Source organism: Capsicum annuum, chromosome 10 (genome assembly GCF_002878395.1).
Source record: "Capsicum annuum cultivar UCD-10X-F1 chromosome 10, UCD10Xv1.1, whole genome shotgun sequence".
Classification (NCBI taxonomy): Eukaryota; Viridiplantae; Streptophyta; class Magnoliopsida; order Solanales; family Solanaceae; genus Capsicum; species Capsicum annuum.
Genome location: NC_061120.1, coordinates 62,034,832 through 62,054,575, shown reverse-complemented (window position 1 = coordinate 62,054,575; position 19,744 = coordinate 62,034,832). Strand labels below are relative to the sequence as shown.

The window sequence follows — 19,744 nt, the reverse complement described above, 5'->3', positions numbered from 1 at the left end:
TAGAAATAGAAGGGATGTCTAACCAATATTGCTGTATCATCCATTTTCCTAGTCAAATTCACATTGTATGCTGAAAAGAATATACCAATAATAGCAGTAACCATGAAAAGAAACACGATAACATAGATGCAAACTACAAAAATGTTACATAGCTAAATGATGAATAAAATTAGTGGCGTGATAAACCAGACAATAATGGATTTCATATTTCAAACAAAAGTAAAATAACCTTGAGAAAGAAAATTATTTATGAAAACACATCTACTGATGACACTAATTAAAAGGGGTAAAAGGACCAAACTATTTTGTCTAAACTTAAAAAGAGTAAAAGGTTAGAACAGACAATAAACTCTCTACTTCTTAAACTTATTTGTGTCTTCATCAATTAAGTCATCTTCATCTATGATTAGGTTTCTTCTTTTCCTACTGTTAGCCCCATCAATGACATGCACTTCTTCCTCATGATCTTCTAATTTATCCAATAAGATGTCAAAAGATACCTGTTTAATTTGTAAAACTACATTTGTGAGCATGTGTATTAAAAATGTTAATATTAAGAAAAAATAGACGTCCCATAACTGAAACAGTGTATCTGAATACCTTTTCTGTGGATAGTTCTTTGGAAATGCGATCTTTTGGCTCACTTTCATCCTCTATCAAATTCTAGACATGTAAAACCATTAGCGAAAATATGATTTACAAAGTATACGAAATTGGGCATTATAAATTTCAATAGACTATATTGTAATACCTTTTTCTCTTTCATCAGCTTGTACTCTAATTTTAATTTTTCATCTGGAATCCAAAGCTTTGATATAGTAAAATTTTCAAGCCCCTCTTTTAAATTGTAACTGTTTAATTTAAGCTTATAAATAAAATCTTTCCCACAAAGGATTTGAATGTGGGCAGGAATATCATTGATATCTAACGATGATAGCTTGTTAAATAACTTGTGAGCTGATATATCAAGGAGTTTCTCAGCCACATCATTGAATTAGACAAAAGTAGTTTTTCCGATATTGTCTTCCACTTGTACGTGTATATTGTACCTATATTTGTAAAAATAAGTTAACATTAATTAGTAATACAAAGCAAATTCATAGTCCTTCCAGGATCCTTACTTCACCAAAGAAAACTTGCAATATTTGTTGCAGTTGAAGCATGGATAAACACCATTTACCGGTGTAATCTTCTTCAAGCATACATTGCATGAAATGTAGTACCATCTAAAATAGTTTATTATGTCTGTAATTTTGCTCCTTACTGTAACAATGCATTCCTACAATTCTCAAAAGAAAAATTTACTATTATCTATCTTATTGAAGTGTTGAAATGGCAAATCAAAATGTAAGAAGAAAAAGATAACCTGTATGTCAGCACTCCAATTAGATTCCAACAAATTCTTAATGTTCATCCAGTTGATAAAACATCTCTTCCTCTATTGGAATGATATTAATATTAGAGCTTTCAATAACTTGGACTCCCGTGGATATGGTGGAAAACTTTTGCTTCAAAGATCGTGTGCAATCTCTATCAAGGTTCACATATACTTTGCTAGCATATGTGGTAGAGAAGGTAACTTCACCTATTAACAATGGACATATTAAAAACTACGATAAAGATCTAATGTTAGCACATAAATATATAACATTCGATAATTAAATCTGAAATAATACCACAAAATTCTTTAAGAGTTGTGGAATTCGCAATCACAATATATGGCCCAGAATCCTTGTTGTGAAAATAAGGAGCAAACTTCTCTCCCAAATCATCCCATAAGGTTATTTTTGACTTTGCCAAACTATCCAGGAAAAGAAAAAATAAGAATATGATAGTTCATTTACATGTAATTGTTTAAAAAGATTAATGTATGATTTCAAAGTAACACTCTTTTAGGAAGACAAAAAATAAAACTACTTAATATGAAATGGGTGACTTATTAATCAGTATCAATTTGGATGTCTCATTTTCTCCACTTTGATCCAGCGCTCTCCATATCACCAACTCCATATAAACAACCCACCACATCTATAAATGAAGAAGAAAAAGTGTGTGTTGAAAACGTTGAAATTGAACAATTTTGTAAAATTTGAAAATGAAAAGAGTGTATATATATATATACCTAATAAGAGCGTGTTATTGTTCACCCTTGGCTCAATTAATTCTGATTTTATAAAATGAAATCTGTTCATAGGAATATGAACAATATCTTTAGATAAACTCTTGATCACGGTTGAGGGAAAGAAAATTATTTTTAAAGAGTTTTCAACTGGTCTATATACACCACTACTTTCAACCACTTTGAAGTTTTTGATGATAAACAATGAACCTTCTGTTAACTTGTGCTTGAACCTGCTAACGTGATTTTTTTAGACTATAGCATATGCCAAATTGCCCTGATATATCAAAACATGTGAATTTTTAATCAAGAGTTTTGGAAATATTTGTATAAGGAGTAAGAATTATGTTGATGAGGTACCTTTTCATCGACAAATATCATATCCAAACTAATCAATTTCCCATTTTTTTTTGGAATTTATGGCATCCCATATTCTACAAATCCTAACCCTTATCATCAAATCATCTCTATCAGTAACCAACTCTGAAACAAGAGAATACATCATACTAAAAAATTAAAAGCAAAAAAGACTAAGAAATCTATATTATGAAGAAGATTGACTTCTGTATGTATATATAGAGCATAAAAAAATGAAAAGGCTAAAGAATAAATTAAATGCAATTATTCAGAAATTAATATGCATTAAAATCAATTGAATATACAAATAATTGAGAAGAGAAATGATTCATTATAAACCTTGGTAGAAGAATAGTTAAAATTCATACATGAGCCTTCATAGGTATATTTCGTAGAGAGAGGAAGATGAAAAAACTGTAGAAACGGCTTTTTGGGAGATGTTTAATCGTATGAACGGTTATCAATTTTTGCTATTTTATATTCATACCTTTAATTTTATTTAATTTATGTATTATACATTAATTGAACATTATCCCTCTTTAATTAAAATAAAGAATTAAGAATTTATTCTTGAGTACTTAAAAATAAAATAAAGGCAATGCAAAAATCTTGATAATATGAATTTAATTATAAGAAAATAAGTAAAATTCTATAAGTTTCAAATCTTTTCATATTAATTTATTTAAAAAAAAAACTTAAAATGTACGTCAAAATTTTAAAAAAATTTAAAATGTACGTCAAAATTCTTATAATTTAACCCTCGAGAAGCGAAATGCATTGTGAATGTAACGTCACAAAAGGGAAGCATAGTAGACGGAGGAGTTTTAGAAACTAAAACTGAGGCAACACATAATTGGCATGTTAAATACACCAAATAAATCATTGTATTTACTTAACTTTTCGTTAATTTGGCTGAAGGTAACTGCAGAGGCAATTTAAACGGTTTGTTAATAGAAAGTTTTGCTAATTTTTAGCATGATACACATAATTGCTAATTTTGTTTAACAGTTGTATATAGCATGATGTATAGTATATTTTAAATAATAAGACTAAAAATATTGTCTACAAACAATATTATTTCCTCGTTGTTATAGTAAACAATATTATAGTAAACATGCATTTCACAATACTTTTTGAAAATGTATGATTAGGTGTCCTCTTGTTCTATTTTTAACACAATTAGTGACTTGTAGTTCTTCCTCGTAATCTTTCAAGTTATCCATTGAGACATCAGTAGATACAACTTCATATTTGAATAAGTTAATTTATCAAAATATTGATTTTTTCTTTGCGCAGTTAAGAAAAAATGTATTGTCAAAATTTTATGGTTTTTTCTTTATCTAGTTTTCAAAAAATAAAAAGTATGAATAAAAAAACTGTCACTATTACAGTATTGAAGATGGTGTTATCTTATCAACAATATTGGTGTGACAATTATTATGACCACATGCAAGTTATCACTTAAATGTTAGATCATAATATATGACATCTGCATTATTGCATTCACTTATATTGAATCTTATAGAGACTACTCATGTACACTTGATTGTTGGCCCTCATGAAACTTTGAAATGCCACATCTCACCTGGGGCAATTGAATCACTTTTTCAGAAAATTAGACGTTCATATCAACCTGTTTATGCAAGAAACATTAATGAATTCAACACACAATTGGGACATTTTTTCATAATTTCAATCCCCTCATCTTAAATCCTGGAAGTCCTAGTCTTGGTGGCTAAAAGAAAACACAATACAATTGCAAAAAGAAGAAAATCTTTGATTAAAATTGTTCTCTCATATTTTTTAAACTTATAACTATTAACAAATATTTTAGGGAGAAAATACAACAAAATACAAATCAAAATGGACAACGCAGTTGTTCTTACTATCACTATAATATTAAGCTACTTACGAACTTCAGAATAGTATAGGATTGGAACCACCTCTTAAGCAGCTTAGAGTTGGTTACCATCAGTTTGATTAGAAATATTGTGTGTGAATTTGGATGTATATTGTTCAATAAGCATATCTAGCTTGTCTACTCCATCTCTTCCAAGGGGATCTTTTTTATTTTTGGCCCTTTTCTTGTTCTGTACACTGATATTTTGTTTCTGTTGGTTTGTTTTATCCTCAAACTTCATCTTCTTTGTTCTCACTACAACATCTTCTTTACGTCCAACCTAGAGGGCAGTATTATCAAAACTTTCACTACCGAAGCCGTGGTTGGTTGCTTCTTGATTCTCTTTTAGCTGTTGTTTTGCCCCTCTAAGCTTTTTACCTTTCTTTTTCTTCTGCTCGTCTACTTCTGCAGAGATGGGTACTTTAAAACCTGTTTTTAAGTTGATCTCCATCATTGGCACCTTTGACACGTTTGTTTTTAGCTTTGTTGGTATTCCCTGCCACTGATAACGCATCTCCTGTGGCGTTGCATTTTCTCAATTGTTTATTGTGGGTATCCAGTTCATTTGTATTATCATTTTTCTTCAAATCTTATTTGTTCGTGTTAAAACATTGCTGCTGAATCTTCTCGTAAAGCTTCATTATTTGGCTATTACGCAGAGCAAACTCTACTATTGGACAATGGTTGGGATCAAAAGTCTCTGTATATAGATAATTTAAGTAGTCAGACAAACCAGAAACCTAAAATGCTAAAGTCACCAAAAATATTCATGCAATATATAACAAAGTAAATACACATACCAGGATTGTTGTTAAGAACTGTCAAAACCACAAGCGGATGTTCCTGCTCTGAGAACTCAAGAAAAGCTACTCCACAAGAATGATTCTCTGCCACTACTTGTCATTTTTTTACATTCTTCAAAAACTTTATCTGTAATATCATATCTCATTCAATGGGAAATAGAGACGAATAGGCAAACGTTCTTTCTAAGTTTGAACTTTTTTGTCTATCCCAAATTAGAGTCTCTATCTTCAACTATCAAAATATTCTTTCTAAGTTTGAACTCTTTTGTCTATCCCAAATTAGAGTCTTAATCTTCAACTATTAACTTTTCATCCATGTAGAGCAACCTGTTTGGAAGTTAAGATGGAGGTGGCATGGTAAAGAAGTAACATGGGATATGCGGGGTGCTGAAACTACAGAGCAAGGTGATTGTTCTGCCGTCAGAGGAAGCCCACAATGTTGTGAGAAAGAGCCCGTGATTGTTGACCTTCTTCCTAGAGTTTCATATAATATGCAGACTGCAAATTGCTGCAAGGGTAGAGTGCTGACATCCATGACTCAAGATCCCGAAAGATATGGTGCTTCTTTTGAGATGGGCATTGGAAGTGCTTCTGATGATGGATCCAGTCCTCGTATACCTGAAAACTTCATACTTGGGATTCCTAGATATACATATGGTCAACCCTTTCCAGTCCCTCCAAGCAAGTTCAGTGTAGATAAAGGACGTCGAAAGACTAAAGCAGTTGGTAAGTATACTAAGCTTTGATCAATCTTCCGTTGCCATACTGTAACTTTAGTTCACTGATATCTTTCAACTTTTGATCTGTTTGTGATGATTGCACTTACGTGGGATGTTATTTGTACCTACTCCGAGTATAGAGCATCATCTTCTCCAACATGTTGTGTTTCCTTGTCTGCTTTCTACAATAAAAAAATTGTACCATGCTTCATATTTAGTTGTGGTTGTCAGGGACAGCTTGCTGCAAATCAATGTGTGAAGTAAATATCTTCTCTTTAACCTCTACGTTCATACAATATTTTGCACACTGATCTTCTTTTCCCTTAAATAAACAAAATGATTCACGTAGTCAAGAGGTTAATCTAATGGCAATTTTAAGGTTGATTTAAGGGAGGTGGGATATGTTGAATATGAAGAGCCCGGAAAACTAATGAGAAAAGAAGCAAAATAGGTATTATATTATCATTGTCGTTCAACTAATAGTTAATATTTCATAAGGTTTTTAAGTTGGGAAAAAAAAGTAAAATTAAGAAAATAAGTAATTATTTGAGATAAAAGCTAATAGTTGATTGAATATTTGGAAAATCAATCCTCTAAAAGAAAATGCATGATACTTATATGGTTTTTTTTCATATCAATGATATACGTATGAAGCTTGTAAGTTGATAAAAAAATGTACCCATCTAGGTAGCAGACAAGTTTGCTGCTGCAACTGGTAGGAACCCAGTCGGCAACCTTGCTCTAATTGTTTGTACAACTGATATACCTGATTGGTGCTATTTTGAGGTATTTGGAAGTAAAGCAAAATCAAACTTTAAAGCAGCAACTTAAGTTGAACACCTCGCTCTATTTTACAACAAGTCGCCAACTTCACATGTATCCAAGGTTGCTTCTTCAACTGCATAGATGTTATTATTGAAATGATGCATTCTCGTATTAATCGAATTTATCATGGAACTATGATTCAGGTCATTTGATAATCTAGTCATGATGAAATGAATGTATAAAATATTTTAATGGTGATATAGGCCACATCACGTTGAGTTCCTATCAACCAAGTTTTGTAAAGTAGCTAAAGACAACCCAGTTATACTTCAGCATCAACATCAAATACCCAAGGAAATTGAACGATTTTTATCTACCATACCAGTACATGTTTGCACTAACTAGGATATCAAACGAAGTAGGTAAAGAGAATTTTGCACATTTGAATTTGGAACATTAAAGAAAATAGATGATTGAGCAAGTACATGCCTACCTTAACTGACAAGTAGGCAGATTTGTAGGCCATGTGATCCCTGCCAGATAAAGGTGAAACTCTTTCCTTAGATACATCTTCAAATGAGTGAAAAATTCAACATCATCCCTCGATGTAAATGGAAACATTTCCCCGACGCGACCTATCACAGTCCTGTAGATTATACATTCGGGCCCTCATAGAATAAGTGATGCCCTTTGCAGTCAAGAGACCACATTACCAACATGAAATCCCACTATTCATTCAACCTTATTTGGGGCTCTATTAAGTTTCCCCTTCCCTTGCTCCCATTTCATCTTTCCACCAGTAGGATCTACTTAAATCTCATCTGAGACGTCCTGAGGTAATCTCACAAAGTAGATATTCCCAAACTTATCAGTTGCTGCCAGTGTGAAAATCTACATGTTAAGCTGCAGTTATCCATCTAGGAACCGTATCAGTAGCAAATATGTACAATTGATTTTCATCACGTCGATATTTGCAGTTGTGGAATGACTTTAAGAAGTGAACAATTGTAGCATATCAGTAGTAATCAGCACTCCCAAAATCAGCTATCCCCAACTGAAGTTGTTATCATTTGAAAGGGCCCAGTAATGGCAGTATGTTGTATCAATTCGGTTGAAACCCGTTACCTACACAAGCCATGTGCTTTTCCTTGCTTATTATTATTATGTTTTTCATCGCCACCCCTCAAATCTATGGGAAAACTCTCAGTTGCAGATCCAGTAGGTGCGTAAAACCCATATTTTTCATGTCTATATTTTGCCCTGCCAATCGTACCACTTGGACCATAAGAATTGCCTGACAACCACAAAATCAATAAATAAACATCAAGATCGAAACTTTAACGGAAGCCCAAATCAAAGAATCAAACAACAACAACAACAAAAATAATAATAGTGATATCCCACAAGTGAAATATACATACACATTAGCCCTACTTCCATTAGGTAGGGAGGTTCCGATCCTCGATTTGAGTACAATAAATCAAAGTAGATATGAAAAAAAAAGCACGACATGAAAAAATATAGCAACTAATAATAATAAAAATATTAATGACAAAAAAAATAACAATATACCCCGTGAAATGAGTGTAGATTGTACGTGGACCTTAGCCTATTGTGACAAAGAGTTTGTTTTCGGAGGACCATCTATAACATAGTAGAGGTTTCCAGTGGTTAATAACTCGACCATGACAGGATGAAGCTTCTGTTGGTTCTTATTGGTCCTATTACGTGCTCGGTTGCGAGGAAGATTGACCACAACCTTCGCATTATTGACCATGTTTGATTCATCATTAGCCAACTTCATGAGCCTTAATTGATGGAACATTATCAATAATAACATCATTACGGCCCTTACATACTTCAGTTGCACTACCAGGGGCTTGACTTTTCATTCATATTCTTAGGTGTCATATTTGTTTGTCCTTTGCTTGTAGATACTACGCTTGATGACGCCCCCATTACTTGACTAACAAATATCTTTTCCATGACATGCAGAAACCTTATTGGCTTCATTTCTTGTTAAATATATACAATATTATTTTTTTAATTAGACGTGATTAGCATTGCAGTTGTTTCCATATTTAGAAAACAATTTAGTATTTTTTTAATTTTAATGTAGTTATATAATTATGAGGTGTCAAATTATATTAAATTTTATTGTTTTACATTTTGGCCTTTCAAATTCACAATATGATCAAACAAATTTCTAATTCACCTATATTACCAAAAAGTGTAATCAATGGTATATCAATATATAATATTGGATAAATACAAGAAAATTAGGATATTATGTAAGCCGAAAAACACTCATACAAGTATGAATATCATCATATCGATTATATCCAATAATTAGGATACTATGTAAGCCAAAAAATAATCATACAAGTATGAATATTATCATATCGATTATGTTCAACGACATTAACAAACAAATTTATTCATCAACATGTCTACTTAAAAAAAAAAACTAAAAATGATAACAGTTTGAAACAGTTTTGTGTAAGCTTAAATATTAGTTAAAGGTGTGAAGCAACAATAATCTCTCAACTTAAAATTATTTGCATCTTCAACACTTAATTATTCGTCATGTATGATTAGGTGTCTTTTTTTCTACTTCTACCACCTTCGGTAATGTCTAGTTCATCCTCAGGATCTTTTAAGTTACCCAAATGAGACATTAGCAGATACCTATTTATATTTGAATAAGTTAATTTTTCAACGTATTTATTCATTATGTTCAACTTTAAAATGAGTTGAACTCCATAATTAAAATAGTAAATAAAATTGTTGAAATAGAAATCTACAAACTTAAGAAGCAAAATATTTAAATAACCTGTATTTCAGGACTCCACTCAGAATCAAACAACTCCTTAATGTCCATCGAATTCAAAATCATATCTTCCTCAATCGAAATGTTATTAACATTAGACCTTTCAATAATTTGTACTTCCGTAGACATGGTTGTAAACTTTTGAACCAAAGATCGTACGTAATCTATATCTAGATTTACATATATTCTGCTTGCATGAGTGGTGAAGAAGCTAACTTCACCTATTAACAATAAATGTAATAAAATGTGAGTTTGACATTTGTTCAAACAGATAACACTTCAATTCAAAATAGTGACAATTAAATTGAGGACAATTAGCACAAAATTCTTTCACGGTTGTAGATATGACTATCACTATATACAGGCCAACATCCTTATTGTACAAGGAAGGAGCAAATTTATCACCAAGCTCTTCCCATAAGGAAATTTTGACTTTCTCAAAACTGTGCATGGAAAAAGACAAAGGAAATTAAAGGTATATAATTGATATAATTCATCTAAATTTAATCAAAAGAAGTTTTTATACTTTGATTCTAATATGAACACATACAAAATTTGGTAAGATTGTTTTGTTATATATGGATTTAAGAAAGCACCCCAAAATTGAGGAAAAAGAAAAACGTGGAAGAATTTAAAAGCACATTTTTCTAAGTTTCATATACTTTAAATACATAAGGTGCATTTAAATAACATCAAAGAATAAAACTAAGAAGGTTTTTTTAAAAAAAAAACTGATAAGTGAAATAGGTACTTATATACATATGAAGTTTGGATGCATAATATCAATGAATAACTATAATGAAGATATTAAACGGTTATGAAGAGATGAGTGACTTACTAATCAGTAATAATTTTAATCTCCCTTGTTTTTTCCTTCGATCCACAATTCTCTATATCACCAATTTCATATAAACAACCAACCACATCTACAAATAAAGCGAGTGAAGTATGACATTTAAGAATAATGTTGTTTTTTTTAATAATTGATGCAATAATTAATAATAAGAAAATGTAGACCTGATAAAACAGTGTGGTTATCCACCCTTGAATCAATCATAGTTGGTTTAATAAACTGAAATCCATTTATAGAAATGTCGACAAGATCTTCAGCTAAATTATTCATTACAGTTGAGGCAGACAAAATAATTGTCAATGAACTTTCAATAGGTCTGTATGCAAAAGTGCTTTCAACAACTTTGACGTTTTTTATTGTAAATAAAGAACCTTCTTTCAACATGCCTTTTAGCCTGTTCACTTGATTTGTATCCATAATACCATAGATCAAATTTTTTTGACGAAAGAAAGTTGTAAGTGTTATGTAAACTAAAAGTGTAAAGAAGAAATAGTGTTTTTAAAATAAAAATGAACGTAAGAAAGTACCTTTTAATTAATAAATATCATTTCCACACTGATCAGCTTACCATTTTTCCTGTGATTAATAACATCCCACATTCTACAAAGTCTAACCCTTATCATGAAATCATTTATGCCAGAAACCAACTGTGAAAGAAGAGAATATGTCATTGTAAAATCTCAACTAAATGGTATACAATCAAAGGATATTACAGTATGCAGACAGTTTACTTCCAATCTATATATAGTGATATAATTAGAGTATGAAAGGATACAAAAATAAATTAGCAATATACTTATTCATAAATTAATAGACATTACAGGATTCTACAGTTACAAATGAGGAATATGAAAGAAAAAGTTAATGATGGTAAACAATAAATTAGAAATGCAATAATTCAATGAGTAATAATACAATTAAAGACACTGATAGTTATAAATATAGAAGATGCAGGAATAGGTTTTGTATTTACTATCACTATTTTCTGAATACCCTTGTCATCTCCGGTACTTGCTTTGCAACATATCATTGTTCATTCATCTTGAGGTTGATCATCTTAAACAACATTAATATTGCAAGCTAAACAGGAAACTTACAAAACATTTTAAAACTGTAATAGAACAACTCTTGAACTTTTTAAAGCATTATGCATCTAATAAAACTACTACTACCTAGCCCCAAACAATTAGTGTTTAGCAACATGAATCCTCAGTGACCATGGTAGTCCATTTAAACTCATCTCAAGCTAATAAGAGTTTCTTATATCTAATGAGTTTAAAACAAGAAGCAAGAAGTGTTACAAAGGCCATCAAAAGCCCTATCATTGTCTTAATGAGGAGCACAACATCTACTTCATCAGAAACTCATAAACAATTAGTATGACGTGTCGATCCCTGAGATATTAGTAGATATTTTGACCCTCTCTCTTTCTCAGATTTTTCAGCAATTTAAGTAATACTACTGGAACAAAACTATAAACCATATTACCTCCTTATATGTTTCACATCAGCTGGATCCATTCTTTGAGTCATTTTTTATTCTCCTTCGACTTTATCATCAGCGGATTGCTCTCTAGATGAACCACTGGTGGTTGAATTCACCTGCACCCTAGGTTTCTTCTACACTGTGGGCAAAGAGGGTATTCCAACCGGTCCACCAGAATCCTTATCTTGAATGTTTGTCACTTCCTGACCAGATCCTGTAGAGAAAAAGGAACTAAATACTAAATGGTTGAAATTAATTTCCATAATACACCATACAATAATCTGCACCAAGTCTTTGCCTGTCATTTTTTAAAATTTTATATATTTTTTTCTTCGTTAATTATTAAATGGATGTTTACATATATTTATCCTTCAGTTGCATATTACGTGCTTCTTTCCTGATGCAGATGGTTACATTGTCATGTAAAGAACTGAACAGTAAATTTACATTAGTAATTAAGAAAATGGAGAAATATTACATCAAAGAGATAGAAAAATGACAGGAGTGATGATTATAGATGAACAATTAGCAGACAACAATTTGTAGTTAATTTCCGTCATTGAAACGCGTAGACTAATTCCTATGCACGAGGATCCTATATGAAGCATCATTTGAGCTTCAATGACAAATTACTCCACCAACTACCCCTAGTGCATTAGACTCTAATTAGAGGCAAGAGTGGATCTATTTAGTGACTTTTTTTTATCTTAACTAATGAGAAAATTGTCATGGTATTCCGGTCAAGAAAGAATATTAACATAATTAAAGATTTATTAATGTATCATAAACTAATGTATCATGGCGTTAACTAATGTATCATACCTGAGATTTTATGTATTTATTATAAAAGTAGGAAGAGAGAGTAATTAGATAGCAAAGTGTTGGAATTTATGTTCTTTACCCTTTATTTTATGCATTATTTATAAAATGTATTTTCGTGCTTATTATATTCTTTTACTTTAAAAAGTCTTATTTGATATGAGGTTAATTTTCAGGATGCATTGTCAAATGCATGCTAACCATTCGGGATTTGAATATAAGAAAAACCTTTGTGAAACTTTCCCCTTGTGCTTATACATATCACTCACTGAAACACCTTCAGCAGCTGGCATGCCCTCCAAAATAAGATCCTCCTGCCACAGAATAGAATAAGATTACGTCTACATTATCTTAGAGTAATCCTTTTTAAGAAGTTAATTGTCGAGATGACATTACCAATAGAAGCCAACTTTTGCCAGGTAAAGGTTATGATGGTGATTATCCTCCTTTTTGGTCTTCTGCAACTCCTTATCATGACCAGTTATCTTGTCCAAGGCCTTTAAAATCTTTAATTGTCACCCCTTCAGAAAGACACATAAACCATCCACAGCACTGGAAGCAGAAATAGCAGCTTCAGCAGATTAAATTTATTTTAAATTTGAGCAATCCTGTACCCCTTGATCGTCTGTAACATACTTCATAATCAACATCAAAAGGTAGGTTGCTAATGAAAACTGTCCCTGCAAATCATCTACTCCCTCACTTGGCATAGCATTGATCTGTTTACCCTTACCTAAAATGTCGTTTGGTACTTTATTCGGAGTAGATGCATCCAGTGGTTCATCCAGCAGGAGAAGAGTGTTAACTTCTTTCCCTTCTTTTTGGGGTGTGAAATATCATTTGCTGAAGTAGATGGCCTTATTGAAGTTAGAGAAATAAAGTTCTGGAAAATGTTTTTTGCAATGCTTACTTCCTCAACAAAGTTAACTTCAGTTTGGTTATCTTCTTCTAAAAGGTCAGAGTCATCATTGTACCCTTCAACTTGCTGAGATTTTCCATGAATGTTAGTGTCTTCATCCTCCGTATCACTACCGGTATCATATTTTGCGCGCTGTTCTGCAGAAGCAATAGTGTAAATTGAATTATTCCCGAACTCATGAAGCAATACATTTAGGAGCTTAAACACAGTAACTGGCATAGTATTACAACATCACCACCAACAATATAGGAAAATGCAAGAACTAATTGCAGAATAGTTTAAATGAATATGAAGTGGCAACCATCAAGAATTCAACATTCATTACATCCACCATAACAAAGGTTCGAAAAAAAAATGGCGAGTCTTAATCGTGCCCTTAAACATTACGAAAAAGAAATGACACATCACCTACGTAATGGTGTTGTAGTTGGCAATTTTAAGGTCGATTTAATGGAGGTTGGATATGTTGAATATATGAAGTGCACTAAGAAGTGATGAGATTTGTTCTATTCGTACTAATGTACACGTGTAGGCACCAGACAAGTTTGCGGCTGCAGCTGGTAGGAACCCAGTCCGCAGTTTGTTACAAATTTTATAATAAAAATTTATTTTACTAAAAATAAGTAACATAAATGATAGAAACAGTATTTGTGAATAAGTATGAAAATTCATTCACCTAGAATGAGTGAATTCCATCACATGTCACTCACTGTTGCAGCTGATGATCCAAGTCGGGGCAGTGTACACTTTGATTGCAATTCTTGGGTTTCTCCTGCTGATAATTATGATTATCACCGCATTTTATTTGTGAATCAGGTATGATTTAGTAAAATATGTTGTTTAGCTTTAGTCATATATTTATTATTTGTGATAACCTTGGCTTCCTAGTGATACTCCAGCAGCATTGTGCAGTTACAGAGAGGACGAGTTGCTTCATTTGAGAGGAACTAGAACCGTAACACTTGAGGAATGGGATAGGGTTTATGACTATGATGATGATTTTAATAACTTTCAAGATTTTCTCCAATGTTAAATTAAATATCAAATTAGCAGTTCTTCACCTATATAAGAACTTTAGAAAGATCCTCAAACATCAACCATAATCCAATAAGGCCAAAACTAAGTGACAAACCATTACCTGCACTGTGTAGCACTTATGGCAACTCGTCCAGCAGAAGATGATAGAAATTTCTAAAGGTCATGCCATGCTTCTTTGGGATATGCTTGAGATTACTACCGATGGGATTCACGCACCTCCATAGGTTCTCATTTTTTCCAACATATAATTGCAAAACACCTAAATTCTGCATAACTACAAGCTGTTGTTATACTGCACTTGCGAGAGCCTTCTTAACATCAGTACCAAGCCATCTTTCTCCAGCCGATGATTCATTGGGATATGCTTAAGATTACCATCGATGGGATTCATGCACAAATTTTGATTTTCATAAGTATCCAATGTTAATTAAATATCAAATTACAAGTTCTTCACCTATATAAGAACTTTAGAAAGTTCCTCAAACATCAACCATAATCCAATAAGGCAAAAATTAAGTGACAACTCATTACCTGCACTGTGTAGCACTTATGGCAACTCGTCCAGCAGAAGATGATAGAAATTTCTGCAGGTCATGCCATGCTTCTTTGGGATATGCTTCAGATTACCACCTATGTGATTCACGCACCTCCATAGGTTCTCATTTTTTCCAACATATAATTGCAAAGCACCTAAATTCTGCATAACTAAAAGATGTTGTTATACTGTACTTACGAGAGCCTTCTTAACATTAGTAGAAAACCATCTTTCTCCAGCCGATGCTTCTTTGGGATATGCTTAAGATTACCACCATTGGGATTCACGCATAGCTTCTGATTTTCATAAGTATCCAATGTTAAATTAAATATCAAATAGATGTTCTTCGCCTATATAAGACAGCCTTCTTAACATCAGTATTGTGGTGTTTTGGATCTCCGTATTTGATGCAAGCCATCTTTCTCCAGCCATAACCAGATCTTGCAAATTTTATGTTGCAGCAACTACCCCTGAATCGAGGACGATCAATGAAAGAGTAATCTTAACCGGTTGCCATCTGGATTGAGGTCGTATAAGTCATTTATTCATGTTAAAAACCATGTGCAACATCTGAACTATTTCTCCTAAAGCAAACTCCTTTAGCCACAATTTAGAGGACCTAACAAAGATAAAGATATGCTTACATACAATGTTAAATTAAATAGCGAATTACAAGTTCTTTGCCCAGCAGTTCTTGCTTCTCCTCTGCAGTAGCTTCTTGAATTGTCAAATCTCTCTGCTTAGAAGCTCTTCACCTATGTAAGAACTTTAGAAACTTCTCCAAACATCAACCATAATCCAACAGGACCCATTTTCTCAGATAAATCAAAATCAATTTAAAAAAAAAACCTGGTTAATTGCTGTTGCAACATATTCACATACACTAGCAGTTCTTGCTTCTCATCTGGTTTATCACATCAGTCAAACAGAACCCATATAAATGAAAATGGAAATCAATTTAAAAAAAACCTGGTTAATTGTGCTTGCAACAAAATGACAACGCCAACATGGTGAAATCAGGAAAAGCCGACAAGGAATAAGGAGGAAGACGGGCGATTTTGCTGGATTAATACTTTTGCTTGATTAATGGTGTTTAATGCTTGGTAATGACAATGATAATTAATGGGTTTTATTAATTAAAAAATAGATGGTAATGAATAAAAAAACTCAAAAAAACCAGAAAAAAGATAAATAGACTTTTTGATCATTGGGGCATGCCACATCAGCAGCCTCCAATGATCCTTATATATATATATATAGAGAGAGAGATATTTGTTTCAATTTTAATTTATAGGAAGAGGGATTAGGATTTGCTAAGATTAATTAATTTATTTTCTTTTAATATGAATGTCATTCAGATTTATCAAAAATTGTTTATTTTCTACTAACGTGATTTTTATTTATGTTGCAGTGTATTTATGGGCGTACTTCATCAACTCTATCTATCTTTCGAAGAAAATTAACAAAGAATCATATTCAAGCTTTGATATTAAATCATTAGATAAAACATATTTTTGCATCCCCGTGCTTGTCAAGATAGATTATACTACTGAAGATTATGGAGATTTTATTATAGAGGATTGCAGATTTCATCTTCATATCAATAGGTATGCAATTTCTTTTTTTTTTTCTAGCAAAGGAATAACTAAATAAATATACATTATTTGTTTTTTTTTTTTGGCTAAATTGAAATAGGTTCGCCAAAAATATTAATATTCAAGGTAAGTTGATATAACATAATTAATTAATATTCAAAAAGAAAAGAGAAGATGTTTCCAATCCCCAAAACTATTCTAGCTTGCTTGTGTGCGGATTACAAAGTTGTTCTTGTATGTTCTTTTTTATGATGTTCAAATTTTTAAAAAATATTGACAGGCGCGTAATAAATCCTTCAATATTAATATATTTTTAGAGGATTTTACGCGAGTATGACATCAATTTTGGAGAGTTTGAGCTACATAGTCCCTTTTACAAGATATTTTTATCTTTATACATAATTTTTTTTTTTTTAAAAGCTAATGTTTCTATTCACTTTACAACAACCATAATATTTTTTGAAGATTCAACATGAGTATGACATCAATTTTGGAGAGTTTGAGTCATATAGTCCCTCTTATTACAAGATATTTTTATTTTTATACATACGAGTTTCATTAAGAGAGTTCAAAATTTAATATATACATATAATTGTATAAAATAAATAAATTACAATAAAATATGAAATACAAAAAATGTGCATGTCCTAAATAATAAAAATATTTAATTTTGAAAGTTAACAATGGAAAAAAGTTAAGTGATTGCATGTTCCAGTTATTACATATTTGTTTTAATATACAATAATTTTTTCGTGATGTTGTTAGTTTTTCATTCTTAAATTTAGTGACGGAATTTATACCATTACATCAGATGTTACATGCTACATTGTCTTAGTTATGTTTTACATATTTCATTATTTTATATTTTTGCAATTAAATGACTAAAAATTAATTAAGTTATGATATTAGCAGATGTGGTCGTGTTTGTAATTAAAATCACGCTTTTTAGTTTTTTTTTTTTTAAGTAAATGTAAGCTCTCTATATAACACATTAATCTATATTAAACATGTAGAAATTTTATATAGTATGGGATAAATGTGCCATACTACAAGCCAACTATATTAGAAGTGATCAAAATTAATGACAACTAATACTTGTTTTCATTAATTTAAGAATTCTAAATTAACTAAAATTTATTTTAAGAAGTTTTAAAAAATCTAGAAATAAATATGAAAGAGTTAGAATAAGAAAAAATATAAGAAATATCAAAATTTTTAAAGTTTTAAATATGTAATAAAAAATTTTCTTAAGATTTAACATCAAAATAAGAAAATATTTTAATATAGAAAAAAATCGTACTACAAATATAGTTCAAATCGACGCGTCTCTCTTAACCTCTAACAGCAAGTAAAAGAGGTACTGCATGACATAACAAAAGTGACATCCATTAACCATTTGAAACTTCTGGCGGTAAAATATATATGAGATCACAATAAAATATATGTTAAACTGTGAAGGATCTTTGAAAAGTGATTTGAACTTTTTGTACTTCATTAAAAATATTTGCAATAGATAAATCGTCTAAATCTTAAATAATCAAAAGTTACACGTGCGAGGTACGTGCGATTATTAGTAATTTTAAAAGTGTGAAGACCCTTAGAAAAGTGATTTGAATTTTTTCCCCTTCATTAAAATATTCAGCAATAGACAAAATCATCTTTTCACATATTTCCTTCAACTATTATTTAATTATTTATGTAATATTTAAAACTTTAAAATCAACTAAAATTAGTAATTAAAATTTTCCTTATTATGTAAAGTCCTAAATAAGAACGAAATTGAGCGTGGAAAGTTTCGTGATTGCAAAGGAAAACAAGAGATTTTTTGATAGTTTTTTTTTTTCTCTTTTCTTTAGTTTCCTTTTCTTTTTCACTTAATTAATAAATCTTTAAAATATTAAATGGTTATAATTATATATCAGTATGAAAAGAGATAAAAGGTAAGCTGAGTCATTTTTTACTCTAATTAAAATTAATTTGTAATTATATTCTTAACCAATTTTATATCCTTTTCTATACTTCTAAATTAATTAAATTTTACCTTATATACACATTGAAGAATTTCACAATTCTTCTACAAAAAACATACGTTCCTTTTACATTACCTTCTACTTTTCTTCTATATTATTTTATTTCTTTTAGTTAGTAAATTTAAAGATTATATGAATTATACATAATCAATTGTATTCTCTTCTTTTAATAATTTCTCATGTGATTGTTGATTCTACCCTTTTAATAATTTTCATGTTTCTCTTTCAGGTAAAAATTTTAGATTGAAAGTGACTTCCTCTATTGAAGGTTGGTTTTGAGTCTATGTACCTTTTTTTTTTTTTTTTTTTTTTTTTTATAATAAGGTTTGTGAATATAACTATGTAACTATTCTTTATCTGTCCACAAGCTAGACTTTCGTGCTTCTTTCTTGGTTGAATGAAGATATGGCCTGCTTTATTTGTTATATGTATAAATAACAACTTATATATATATATATATATATATATATATTAGTGATATGAACATAAACATGTACATGATATATTATTTGGCAAGAACTATATGCAGACAGATCAGTACGAGAAAAGCCTGTATCTATATCTATATCTATACTATATTATTTATATTTATATTTATATTTATATTTATATTTATAATCTATTAAAAGTGTGAATACCCTTAGAAAAGTGATTTAAATTTTTCGCCCTTTATGAAAAGACTCTCCTTTGAACAAAATTATTTTTTCACTATTTTCTTCAATTCATTAATTAATTTTTTTATTATATTAACTAGATTTCCTAAGATATATATGAGACTCCTAAAATATATGGAAGGAGAATTAATTAATATTTTTCTTTCTACTGTTCATTTAGAAAAATACTTCTAAAATAGGACTATATTAAGGAGTTACTTCTATAAATATTGAGATGCACGTTAAACTAGAGAATAAACCGGTTTGCCTATTGGGAGAATATGATTGATAGTCATTTAACTTGATTCAATTGCATGTTTAGAT

The 19,744-nt window shown here is 30.8% G+C and overlaps 1 long non-coding RNA gene and 1 pseudogene across 1 annotated transcript; one reads left to right on the top strand and one right to left on the bottom strand.

Moving 5' to 3' along the window:
• Positions 1-837: 837 nt before the first annotated feature.
• LOC124887977 lies at positions 838-2,803 on the bottom strand. Its single transcript, XR_007045700.1, has 3 exons — positions 1,677-2,803; positions 1,367-1,585; positions 838-1,279 (listed from the first exon to the last, which is right to left on the bottom strand). It is a non-coding gene; the product is annotated as an uncharacterized LOC124887977 (long non-coding RNA).
• A 1,986-nt stretch (positions 2,804-4,789) lies between these two features.
• Positions 4,790-6,729, top strand: LOC107874480 (annotated as a pseudogene).
• The last annotated feature ends 13,015 nt before the right edge of the window (positions 6,730-19,744 follow it).